The sequence below is a fragment of the Pinus tabuliformis genome, chromosome X (assembly GCF_031772625.1).
Source record: "Pinus tabuliformis cultivar Carrire ecotype Pingquan chromosome X, CPIR1, whole genome shotgun sequence".
NCBI classification, from domain to species: domain Eukaryota; kingdom Viridiplantae; phylum Streptophyta; class Pinopsida; order Pinales; family Pinaceae; genus Pinus; species Pinus tabuliformis.
Window position 1 is genome coordinate 293,168,039 of NC_142308.1, and position 11,133 is coordinate 293,179,171.

The following is an 11,133-nucleotide window of genomic DNA, read 5'->3' on the forward strand; positions in this document are numbered from 1 at the left end:
TTGTTATTTCTGTGCCCCATAGAATCCCTCTATTGTTATTTTTGTGGCTTTATATTATTATTGTTAGGTCGGCTAGATTATATTGTGACTCCTTAGACTCCTATATATAGAAAGGAGGTTTTGTCATTTGTATCATCCAAGAATTGTTCATTTATTTAATGTAAAGGAGGTTGCCCCCTCGAAGAGGCTGAATTCTAAGGCGTGGATTTATCTTTTCTATCTTTTCTTGAGCTGGTTTCATAACATTTGGTATCAGAGCTTAGGATTCTAGGGTTTCGTTGCTCCAAACAGGTCATCATGGAATTTTAGCTATAACGTTTTTTCTGTGACGTTTCAGAAGTCGCAAAAAAAACCCATTTGAGAATAAATCACGCTGAACCTTGGGTCCAAATTTCAGAGCTTTTCACACTTTATTTGCGGAGATATGATCTGAGGAGGTTGGTCTTTTTGCAGACTCCTGAACTACATTCAAAACAGGTGACTTGGGGAAAATCGTCATAACTTTCTCTATGGGGATCAGATTGAAATTTCGTAAGAAGGTACAGAAAGAGGACGGACTGTAGTTTCTTGCAGGCATTTTTCAGATCCATAGGTTGAAACAGTGACTCATGGCACGTCGTACAAGTTTGCTCTACTGAACTAGTCTATAATCAAGTCACTGTGGGAGATTTCGCATAACTCTTCCTTGGAGAAACCAATTTCGGTCAGACTTGTGGCATTGGAAAGAGGACGCAGAAGGCTACGACAAGTTGCAATTTCAGAACTGGATGATCCAAAATTACAGAGATACCTCAGATTCAATATCAGGCTTCTATAAAGTGAAAAAAGGTGTGTAGTTTTTATTTTTTATTTTTGCGTAAGCTTGGTTTGAAGGAATTCAAAGGGCATAGTAAAGCATTATTATCGGTAACTGATGCCCCGAGGAAAGAAAATGCAAACAACTAGTAAGGAACCTGAAAACTCTAGCATGACTCATGAAGAAGAGGAAGAAATGCTACATGATATATCAAAATTACAAGAACAAGTGCAACAAATGTCACGCTCACAAAAGCTAACAGAAGCTAAGATAAATGGCGTGGAATCTAAGATAAATGGTGTGGAATCTAAGATAAAGTGCATGGAAGATAAGATGGATGATTTGAAGATAGATTTGAAGACAAACATGGCAGATTTGAAGACAAATTTGACAAATTTTCTACAAGAAATACATACTAATGGTGAAAAGGTTGTAAAGGAAACTCATGATGTGAACCAAAGAAATGTTAATCATGATTCCATAGACTCTAATGTTGGATCGAAGACCCACCATATTCCAAAACTCGATATGAGGAAGTTTGATGGCAAGGATCCCGCCACATGGATAATACAGATGGAGCAGTTCTTCGATCTCAATAATGTGCAAAACACACAAAGGTACGTATGGCAACTGTATATTTGGAACCAAATCAGTTTATATGGTATCAATGGCTTTGTTCTCGTAAACAATTTATCACTTGGGCAATTTTTACGGAAGAATTGATAGCACATTATGAGGATACAAAAAGCAACACTTTTTTTAGCCAATTGATAAGTCTCAAATAAAAGGGTTCAATAATGGAGCACATTTAGGAGTTCCAAAAATTGAACATAAGGGTAAAAGATATTCCAGAGGAGCATAGGATTGATGTTTTCATAGGGTCTTTAAAGGATAATATCCAACATGATGTTCGCCTTTGGGAACCTGATTCATTAGAGAAGGCATTAAGGTTAGCAAGAAAAATGGAAAGCAAAATTATGGCAACCCGGAAGCATACAACTCACAACTATAAAGACGGAAGTGTTGTTGCCCCTAGTCTTCCACAACCTATAAGGTTGACACCACAACAATTGGAAGAAAAAAGAGCAAAAGGGCTTTGTTACAGTTGTGATAGCAAATATACTAAAGGTCATAAGTGTGCTGAGAGGAAATTATTCTACATAGATTGTGAAGAGGAAGAAGAAAAGGAGCAAGAAAGGTCAAAAGAAGGGGATATACTCCAGGAACAAGCCTAGATGAAGAACAAATAAATCTGACCATATCTTGTAATGCACTGGCGGGAATTACCACTCCTCAAACCATCAAGATAAAAGGACAAATCAAGAAGAAAAAGGTAATAGTGTTGATTGATTCAGGAAGCACCCACAATTTTATTCATTGTAGGGTAGCAAAAGAATTGGATTGCTTCCTATATCCAGCACCAGAGTGTCAAGTGATGATTGCAAATGGAGGAACAATAAATTGCTCTGGAAAGTGCCATAATATCAAGCTATCCATGGGAGAATATGTATTGACTAGCCCAATGCTTTCCATTCCAATGGGAGGTGCTGATGTTGTACTAGGAGTCCAATGGCTACAATCTTTGGGTACAATAGCTTTTAATTTTCAATAACTTTTCATCAAATTTTCTACGGAAGGAAAGGAAGTTGAATTAAGGGGTATCGCAGGGAAACCAGGAAAGATAATCAGCTCTAATGGTATGACAAAGCTTTTAAAAAAGGAGCAAAGAGGTGTAATTGCACAATTATGTTCCCTAGACGTTTCCACATCGGAATCATCTATTTCTCCAGATCTCCAAAAAGTCCTGGACAATCATTCCAAGGTATTTGAGACTCCCAAAGGTCTCCCACCTATGCGTGATCATGATCATGCTATTCATCTAATTCTAGGAAGTGTTCCTCCAAACATCAGGCCGTACAGATATCCCTATGTCCAAAAAAGTGAAATTGAAGGTATGGTTGCAGAAATGCTAGAGGCTGGTATAATTCAACCGAGTCAAAGTTCTTTCTCTGCTCCAGTAGTATTGGTGCACAAGAAGGATGGATCATGGCGCATGTGTCCGGATTATAGGGAGCTCAACAAGCTCACTATTAAAGATAAGTTCCCCATTCCTGTCATTGATGAATTACTGGATGAATTGCATGGATTAATTTACTTCACCAAGTTGGATTTTTTTTCAGGATATCATCAAATCAGAATGAAGATTGAAGACATTCCGAAAACGGCATTTAGAACTCATGAGGGTCATTATGAATTTTTGGTCATACCTTTTGGCCTTACCAATGCACCTTCAACATTTCAAGGTTTGATGAATTCAATTTTCAAACCATTCCTTAGAAAATTTGTGTTAGTATTTTTTGATGATATACTAATCTACAACAAGTCTTGGAAGGATCATGTTGAACATGTTGACAGGGTGCTACAACTATTGGAGGAGAAACAATTATATGCAAAAAGATCCAAATGTTTCTTTGGAGTCCAGGAGGTGGAATATTTGGGTCATATTGTATCTCATGAAGGAGTTAAGGTAGACCCTAGCAAAATTAAATCCATTAATGAATGGAAAATCCCCACATCCATAAAGCATCTGCAAGGATTTCTTGGGTTGACAGGGTATTATCGCAAGTTTGTTAAGAATTTTGGGAGAATAGCAGCACCTCTAATAACATTATTGAAGAAAGATGCATTTTCATGGACTCCGGAAGCAACAAAGGCCTTTGAACATCTTAAAGAGGCAATGTGCCAAGCACCGGTCTTAGCTACACCGGACTTCACAAAAACCTTTATTGTGGAATGTGATGCTTCAGGAAATGGAATTGGTGCTGTTCTAATGCAAGATGAAAGACCCATTGCTTTTAAAAGTCGTCCAATCAAGGGAAAGTTGTTAAGCAAAGCTATTTATGAGAAGGAAACGTTGGCAATACTCCATGCACTTAAGAAATGGTGACCCTACCTAATGGGAAGACACTTCAAGGTAAAAACGGATCATGATAGCCTTAAATACTTTTTAGAACAAAGATTATCCTCTGAAGAGCAACAAAAGTGGGTCACAAAGATGTTGGGTTATGACTTTGAAATCATCTACAAAAAAGGGAAGCAAAATGTGGTGGCAGATGCACTCTCAAGAAAGGATGAGGATGTGGAAGCATTGTTGTGTGCCATTTCTATTATCCAACCAGATTGGATAAACGAAGCAAGGGAGGAATGGAAGAATGATGAAGAAGTGTGGGCACTTATTTGAAAGCTACAACAAGATTCCAGTACGTTTGATACATTTAGCTGGCAAAATGATTCGTTATGGTACAAATATCGCTTATACCTCTGTAAGAATTCCCAGCTAAAACAAAAGATTCTTATGGAATTGCACACTTCTCCCTTAGGAGGGCGCTCAGGATTTTTAAAAACTTACCACAGGGTTAAGAAGGAATTTTTTGGGGATGGCCTTAAATCAGATATTCAAAAGTTTGTGGCAGAATGTTTGGTTTGCCAACAAAATAAAGTTGAAACAATTAAGACACCGGGTCTATTACAACCTTTATCCATTCCAAGCCAACGTTGGGAGGAGGTTTCAATGGATTTTATCACAGGTTTACCGAAGTCTGAGGGAAAGAGTGTCATCATGGTGGTAGTTGACAGACTTACCAAGTATGCACACTTTTGTGCATTATCACATCCATTTAAAGCCAGTACAGTTTCTACTGCATTTATGGAAACAATTCAAAAGCTACATGGAAACCCAAAGATTATTGTAAATGACAGAGATCCTATTTTCACTGGAAATTTTTGGACATAATTATTTTCTTGTCTTGGTACTCAGTTAGCTCATAGCTCATCTTATCATCCTCAATCTGATGGGAAAACTGAGATTGTAAACAAATGTTGGGAAGGATATCTTCGTTGCTTTGTATCTGATAAACAGACACAATGGGCCAAATGGTTGCCTCTAGCTGAATGGTGGTATAACACTTCCTTCCATACAGCAACAAAAATGACCCCATTTATGGCACTTTATGGGTATCAACCACCATCCATCACATCATATTTAAGAGAAAATTCTAAGGTTCAGGCAGTGGAACATCACATCGAACATCAACAACAAGTCCTCCAACTCTTAAAGGATAACCTCGTGTTGGCACAAAATAGAATGAAACAACAGGCAGATCAACGTCGCAGTGAAAGAAGTTTTGATGTAGGTGATTGGGTATTCCTTCGGCTACAACCATATAAGAAAATGTCCCTAAAGCAAGCTAAGAAGGATAATAAATTATCACCAAAGTATTATGGTCCGCACAAGGTGTTGCAAAAGATTGGTACTATGGCATACAAATTGGAGCTTCCTGCAGCTTCTCGATTGCACCCAGTTTTCCATGTTTCATGTTTAAAGAAGGTTATAGGCGACAAGCTCCCAGTTCAAACAATACTGCCAGAACTTGACGAGGAAGGAAAAATTATATTGGAACCGGAAGCAGTCATAGAAACAAGAACTCGACAGCTACAAAATCGATCAATTTCAGAGTATCTTATCAAGTGGAAGAACTTATCCGCTGAAGATTCCACATGGGAGGATGAGAATTTTATGCAGAAGTATCCAGAACTACGCAAGTGTTGAGGACAACACTTTTTTGAAGGAGAGGGGCATGTTGGGTCCCTATAATACTAGTGATTACCCCATTACTATTGTAGTTATACCCCTTATTTATATTGTTGTGCCCCTATTACCCCCATATTGTTATTTCTGTGCCCCATAGAATCCCTCTATTGTTATTTTTGTGGCTTTATATTATTATTGTTAGGTCAGCTGGATTATATTGTGACTCCTTAGACTCCTATATATAGAAAGGAGGTTTTGTCATTTGTATCATCCAAGAATTGTTCATTTATGTAATGTAAAGGAGGTTGCCCCCTCGAAGAGGCTGAATTCTAAGGCATGGATTTATATTTTCTATCTTTTCTTGAGCTGGTTTCATAACATACTCTACTTAGATGTGTTGAACCTGCGTGTATACGAGCTTTCACTGAAGGGAACCCATGTACATATATGAAAATAATTACTTATACCTTCACTGCAGTTTTCAACTTTAGATATACCCAGAACATAAGATATAAAGGATAAGACATGCGTCAATATTTAGATCTGAACTATTCATGATCATACCATATAATGATAATGCATTTTAGTCTTCATGATCCCATTCCATCAACCTTCATCTACCACATAGGTTCTTCCTTGATTCAGGTCAAGCAAACCATCACAAACCCATAACCAGCAAGCTAGATTTCACACTTCATCAGATATTCATCACTTGCACACTTGCACCCTGGACTAATGATCTTCTTCTCCTTATATAGGTTTAGGCCTCTCTCAATACCATGGTCCAAAACCATGTAGGACCAATACCTGGGCTTAATACCTCGGACCAAATACCATGGACTAAATACCAAAATACCATGGACCAAATACCATAGACCCAAAACTTAGTTTTCCGACATGTACATGCCTTTCCTTGCATGAAAGTGCGTGTGTACGGTAAAGGCACCTTTGTATATAGTGAACCTACACATGTACACTACTTGGTATATAGCGAACCTGCGTATATACGTGACTTGGTATATAGTGAACCTACGTGTGTACATGACTTGGTATATAGTGAACCTGCGTATGTACGCGACTTGGTATATAGTGAACCTGCGTATATAATTCTCTTCCTTCATTCTTTGTAGTCTGATCATCAATTATTTACTACTGACCTGTTGCACTATGATCTATCATCTGTGTGAGTTTCCATCAAGGACAACACTTGTATCATATTTGTATCATAATTCCAACATCATCTGTTGCAATACCTTCGCGCTCCATTTTTCATGACTTCCACCCTGAATCTTGTATCATCAGATCATTTTCACCTCCACAAAATAATTTGCTCCATTCCATGTTGTAGATGTGGGATTCATTAAGGCCCTCCTACAACAGGTCACTTCTTGTCGACATCAACTCATTATCCAAGAAGTCGACTTAGGAACAACCCTTTCAGTACTTTGAAGCTTGCATGCCTCAATGGAATTTGTCACTTCCGGCGACAGGTTTACATCAATGGCCTTCGACCAAAAGATCTTATGTGGTGTTCGACATCGACTCATGTATTCACACCATGTGAATTGTACTGCAGTACCTTGAGGGTCATTATCATTATTGGTGATTCCTCTCACGACTGTTAACAGCTTACATCATTGGCTGGTAATCATGCAATGTCTTTCCATTTTCGAACCAGAACATCTTTTCACATGGATCGACTTGTACATCGGTCGAAGATTAAATGAGTCTGAAGACCCCGGATCTAGTTTCATCCATCCAGGCTGTGGTATATTCAGGAAAATAAAAATATCAAATGTACTCCATAGCTACACATATAATCATCCAAGCTAAGTGATGATGGCTCTACCAGAATCATCAGTGTGCCACATAGACGGTTGTTTGTCCTATGTACATGAAAATGAATTTATAAATCTGAGCATGGGAATGCCCGCCTCAGCTATATCATGAAAATATTATGAAGATAATGTATTGGATTGTGTCTTATTACAGGTGACCTTCCAGTTCGAAAAACCTTGGATCCTCATGATAAAGCATTTCACCTGACATCAAAAGATTTACAACCTCATGCTTTAGGGGGAAACTATTATAGACATATTTGGGCACTGCAACCTCAATCACATATGTCAATAAACCAAGGTCTCTCAAAAACTTAAAAGTGTTGTTTCATACCCTAAAGGATCAAGGTCAACTGATTACATCATTTCCTAGAAATTCTCCCTGAAAAACTGCTCAGAACTAGTCAAAACTGGACCATACATACTGCTCCATGCTGAGGGTGTGATGCATCTCACCTACTACACACAAAGGGTGCGATGCATATTGAAAAGCCCTTCTGTAGGGTGCAATGAGGGAGAGCAGACAAATGGCAGAAGTAGTTTGCTAGGTGGAAACTCAGAGAATCTTCTAGAAACTGCTCATATGACAGTTGCCTCTCTGAATTTGCCCAGGGATGAGTAAGAGATCATGAGATCTCCAAGTGGAACCAAGAACTATCAGTGAAATGACACTAATCAAACTCCCAGAAGCTGACTCACTCCCCTACAAATATCTATATATGGATTCCTCATCCTAGAGATCCAAAGGCTGAAATTTTGTAATTTGTAAGGAAGTGTTGTTGGTTTCTCTTTGAGACATTGTATTGTTGGGTGATCTAGCTTTTCATGAGGTGAATAGGGCTTTCATGCTGGGAGGATGATGCTAGATCAGACAGCTGGGTTGTAATCCTCTCTTCTACTACTTCTATCAATAAAGCTATTTGAGTTTTCCTCCATATACTTGTATATTTCTGAATCTTGTATTTGTGCATGCATTTATATGGTTAATGTACATCTGATTCTACATTGTTTATGGTTATAAATCTCTATGCTTTGATGGTATTTTGCTGCTTTGACTCTACAGGTGTTCTTTGAAGTGGGACAAGTGAGAAAGGAATGGCGAAGCTCTATCAAAGGAGAGAGGAAACAAGCAAGGAGCCAAGCAAAAGACTGAGGTTGGTACTCTCTGCTTCTCTCCCATTTATCTCTCATAAAGGAAAACACAAGTTACTTTGAATTGTTTGTTTCTAAGATAGCTACCTGTCTTAGTGGGACTAGTAGCTCTGAATGGACACTAACTTTCCCGGAAACACCCTCCCTCGTGTCCATGAAGACTAAAATGCACGCGTAGGTCATCTGACTAGATTCTCGGTAAGATTTTACATGTTTCAAATATTTATTGAGATCATCCCTGATCAATTGAAATACATCCTTGGTCCATATCTATAGTGGAAATCCTGGTGGATGGACCCATATAGGGCCAACAACCAATTGTTCATGTTTTGGGTCGAGCAATGGAGGCCAACAATTTAGTAATACATGGGCCATTTCAATGTTCCAGACGCATGTAAGGACGCAGCTGGCATGTAAGGACCTAGCTTGCATGTTCGTCCCATGTGAAATTGAGTGTGATCCATCCCTTCTGCATAGTGCTTACCGAGGGAAGGGCATCAAGTGCGTGTCCCCAGATTTTTTGTACCCATTTGTGGATCCGAGTGACAAAGTAGCTTTGACCTCAGACCCTACCAGCCAAAACCTTACCTTACATATCCATGATATCATCCAATTTGATGCCCTCACCAACAACCAATGGCCGATTTTTATCCTTTACGTTGGGGCATTTTGTCCTCTTGCGTCCTATTTTATGGTTTCCATATTGATCTGGGAGAGTGACCTCCCCATGATGAGAGGAATTTTCAACTTGAGCTGATACCTCCTACTCCTTTGTTAGAGGGGAGCGTGATCCAGATCCAGATTCGTGACAGAGTGGGAGATGCGCAGATGGAGAAACCCTAGCCATAGTAGGGTTAGATGGAGCCTTCGAAAGGACTGTTGAGATGGGACGGTGTAAAGGGGAATCAATATGAGATAAATCACCAGGTAGAGGGGCTGACTATTCACCAAATTGAACATTTTGGCATGTCTCCGGTAAAGGGATATTTGCAGGTAGAAAGGGGATAGAAAAGTTTAAGCAGGAAAAGTAAAAATGAAGAGAATTAGGGGATGAGCATTTCAAGGGTTCAGGAGGCGAAAGTGGGTGAGGGCAGCCAAAGGATGTGGAACTGTAAAAGGAGTCCAATAAAGGTAGAGAACCTAGAAGAGGGGAGAAAACTGGAGAACTAGAGGAGGGATCAAGGTTACCATCTAACAGAGGAGGAAACAGAGTGAATATTCTAGGAAATGGTTCACCAAGTGTTGAATCCATCTCCATCCTAAGAAAATGATGTCGCAGGCTTGCCCAGATGGATATTTCTAGGGAGGTATCAACCGATAAGTCCACCCATTCTTCATCCATGGCAAACTTCCACCCTGGCAAACCGATATAAAACTGAAAAAACTAGATAATGGAGGAAACAGAGAGGTGACCATCTTCTATTAGTGAAAGGGAGAAGGGTACAACCACATGTTTCATTGAGAAAGAGAGACAAGCAAGTAAAAACCATCTCATAGAATGTGAAGCCATCGAAAAAGACCTGTCGGATAGGTAAGGAAGGAGGGAGCGACAATATAACCGATGTGATGAAGACTGAAACCGTCGCGACAAAAATCATAAAGAGAGGGACATGTGAAAAAACCCCAACCTCTATCCTTAGGAGGTCATAATCTTGTGACAAAAAATCTCAGAGCAATTTTTCCTTCGCTCACTGGACCCCAACTACTCAATGGAATTGAAGATAAAACAAGTGTACTCCATCAATTGTATGATTTAGCCTTACAAAATTCACAAACAAAAAAATAACTTGAACAATGTTGGAAAGTTATGGCTAAGGAAGAAAAACTTGCAAAAATACATAGTGAAAGGAACTACATTGAATGTTGAAGTCTCCAAAAACTTTTGAAGGACCAATAATAATGAGTAGAAGAAAACGTTCTGAAACAAATCAAGAAGTTTAATAATTTTTTTTGACTATTCCAAGTGAATAAGTTCTTACAAGGGAAGAATATACAGTGGGAGATTGGTCGGAATAACTTAGAAATGAAAAACCAATGAATGAAGAACAGAAAATAGAGAAAATAACCTAAAAATGATTTTTTTAGAGATGACAAAGTTCCATCACTCATGATCTTATGCTTCCACTATAAGTTATGCATGTGTTTATTAGTGATGGTGCTCTAGATCCAAAGGAACATATCAATTAGCTATTTTCTATATGGAACATTCATTTGATTCAACATCATGATGTCATGGTTATATTTCTTTTACAAAATTTAATGAGACCAACATATGGTCGATACCTTTCATTGCATGCCTGAACAATTTCTTATCTTGATGATAAATAACACATATTTATGATATGATATGCTTAGATTATTTCATATCTTACATTTCTAATGAAGTTCAATTATATTCATTTGCACAATAATGACAAGATCAAGGATTTCAATTTCCACCATTTCCATACTTTGCAACAAATTCCATAAAATCAACATCTGAATGATCCAATAGTGTTTGGATTTTATCTTAATGAAATTCCTTAAAATGTTAAATATCCCTTCAATTATTCAAAAAATATCACTTTACGTGAAGAAATTAGAAAAGGAAGTAAATGTGGAATATGATTTGACTAAAAGTAATGTTGATCTAGAAATCATTCTTGATCATTCTTGGATATTTTCAAACAAAAATATCCAAGCTAGCACTCCCTTCTCAACTTTCTTCTTCATCAATACTAGTTAATAAGGAGTTGGAAGAGGCATTTTCATGGATA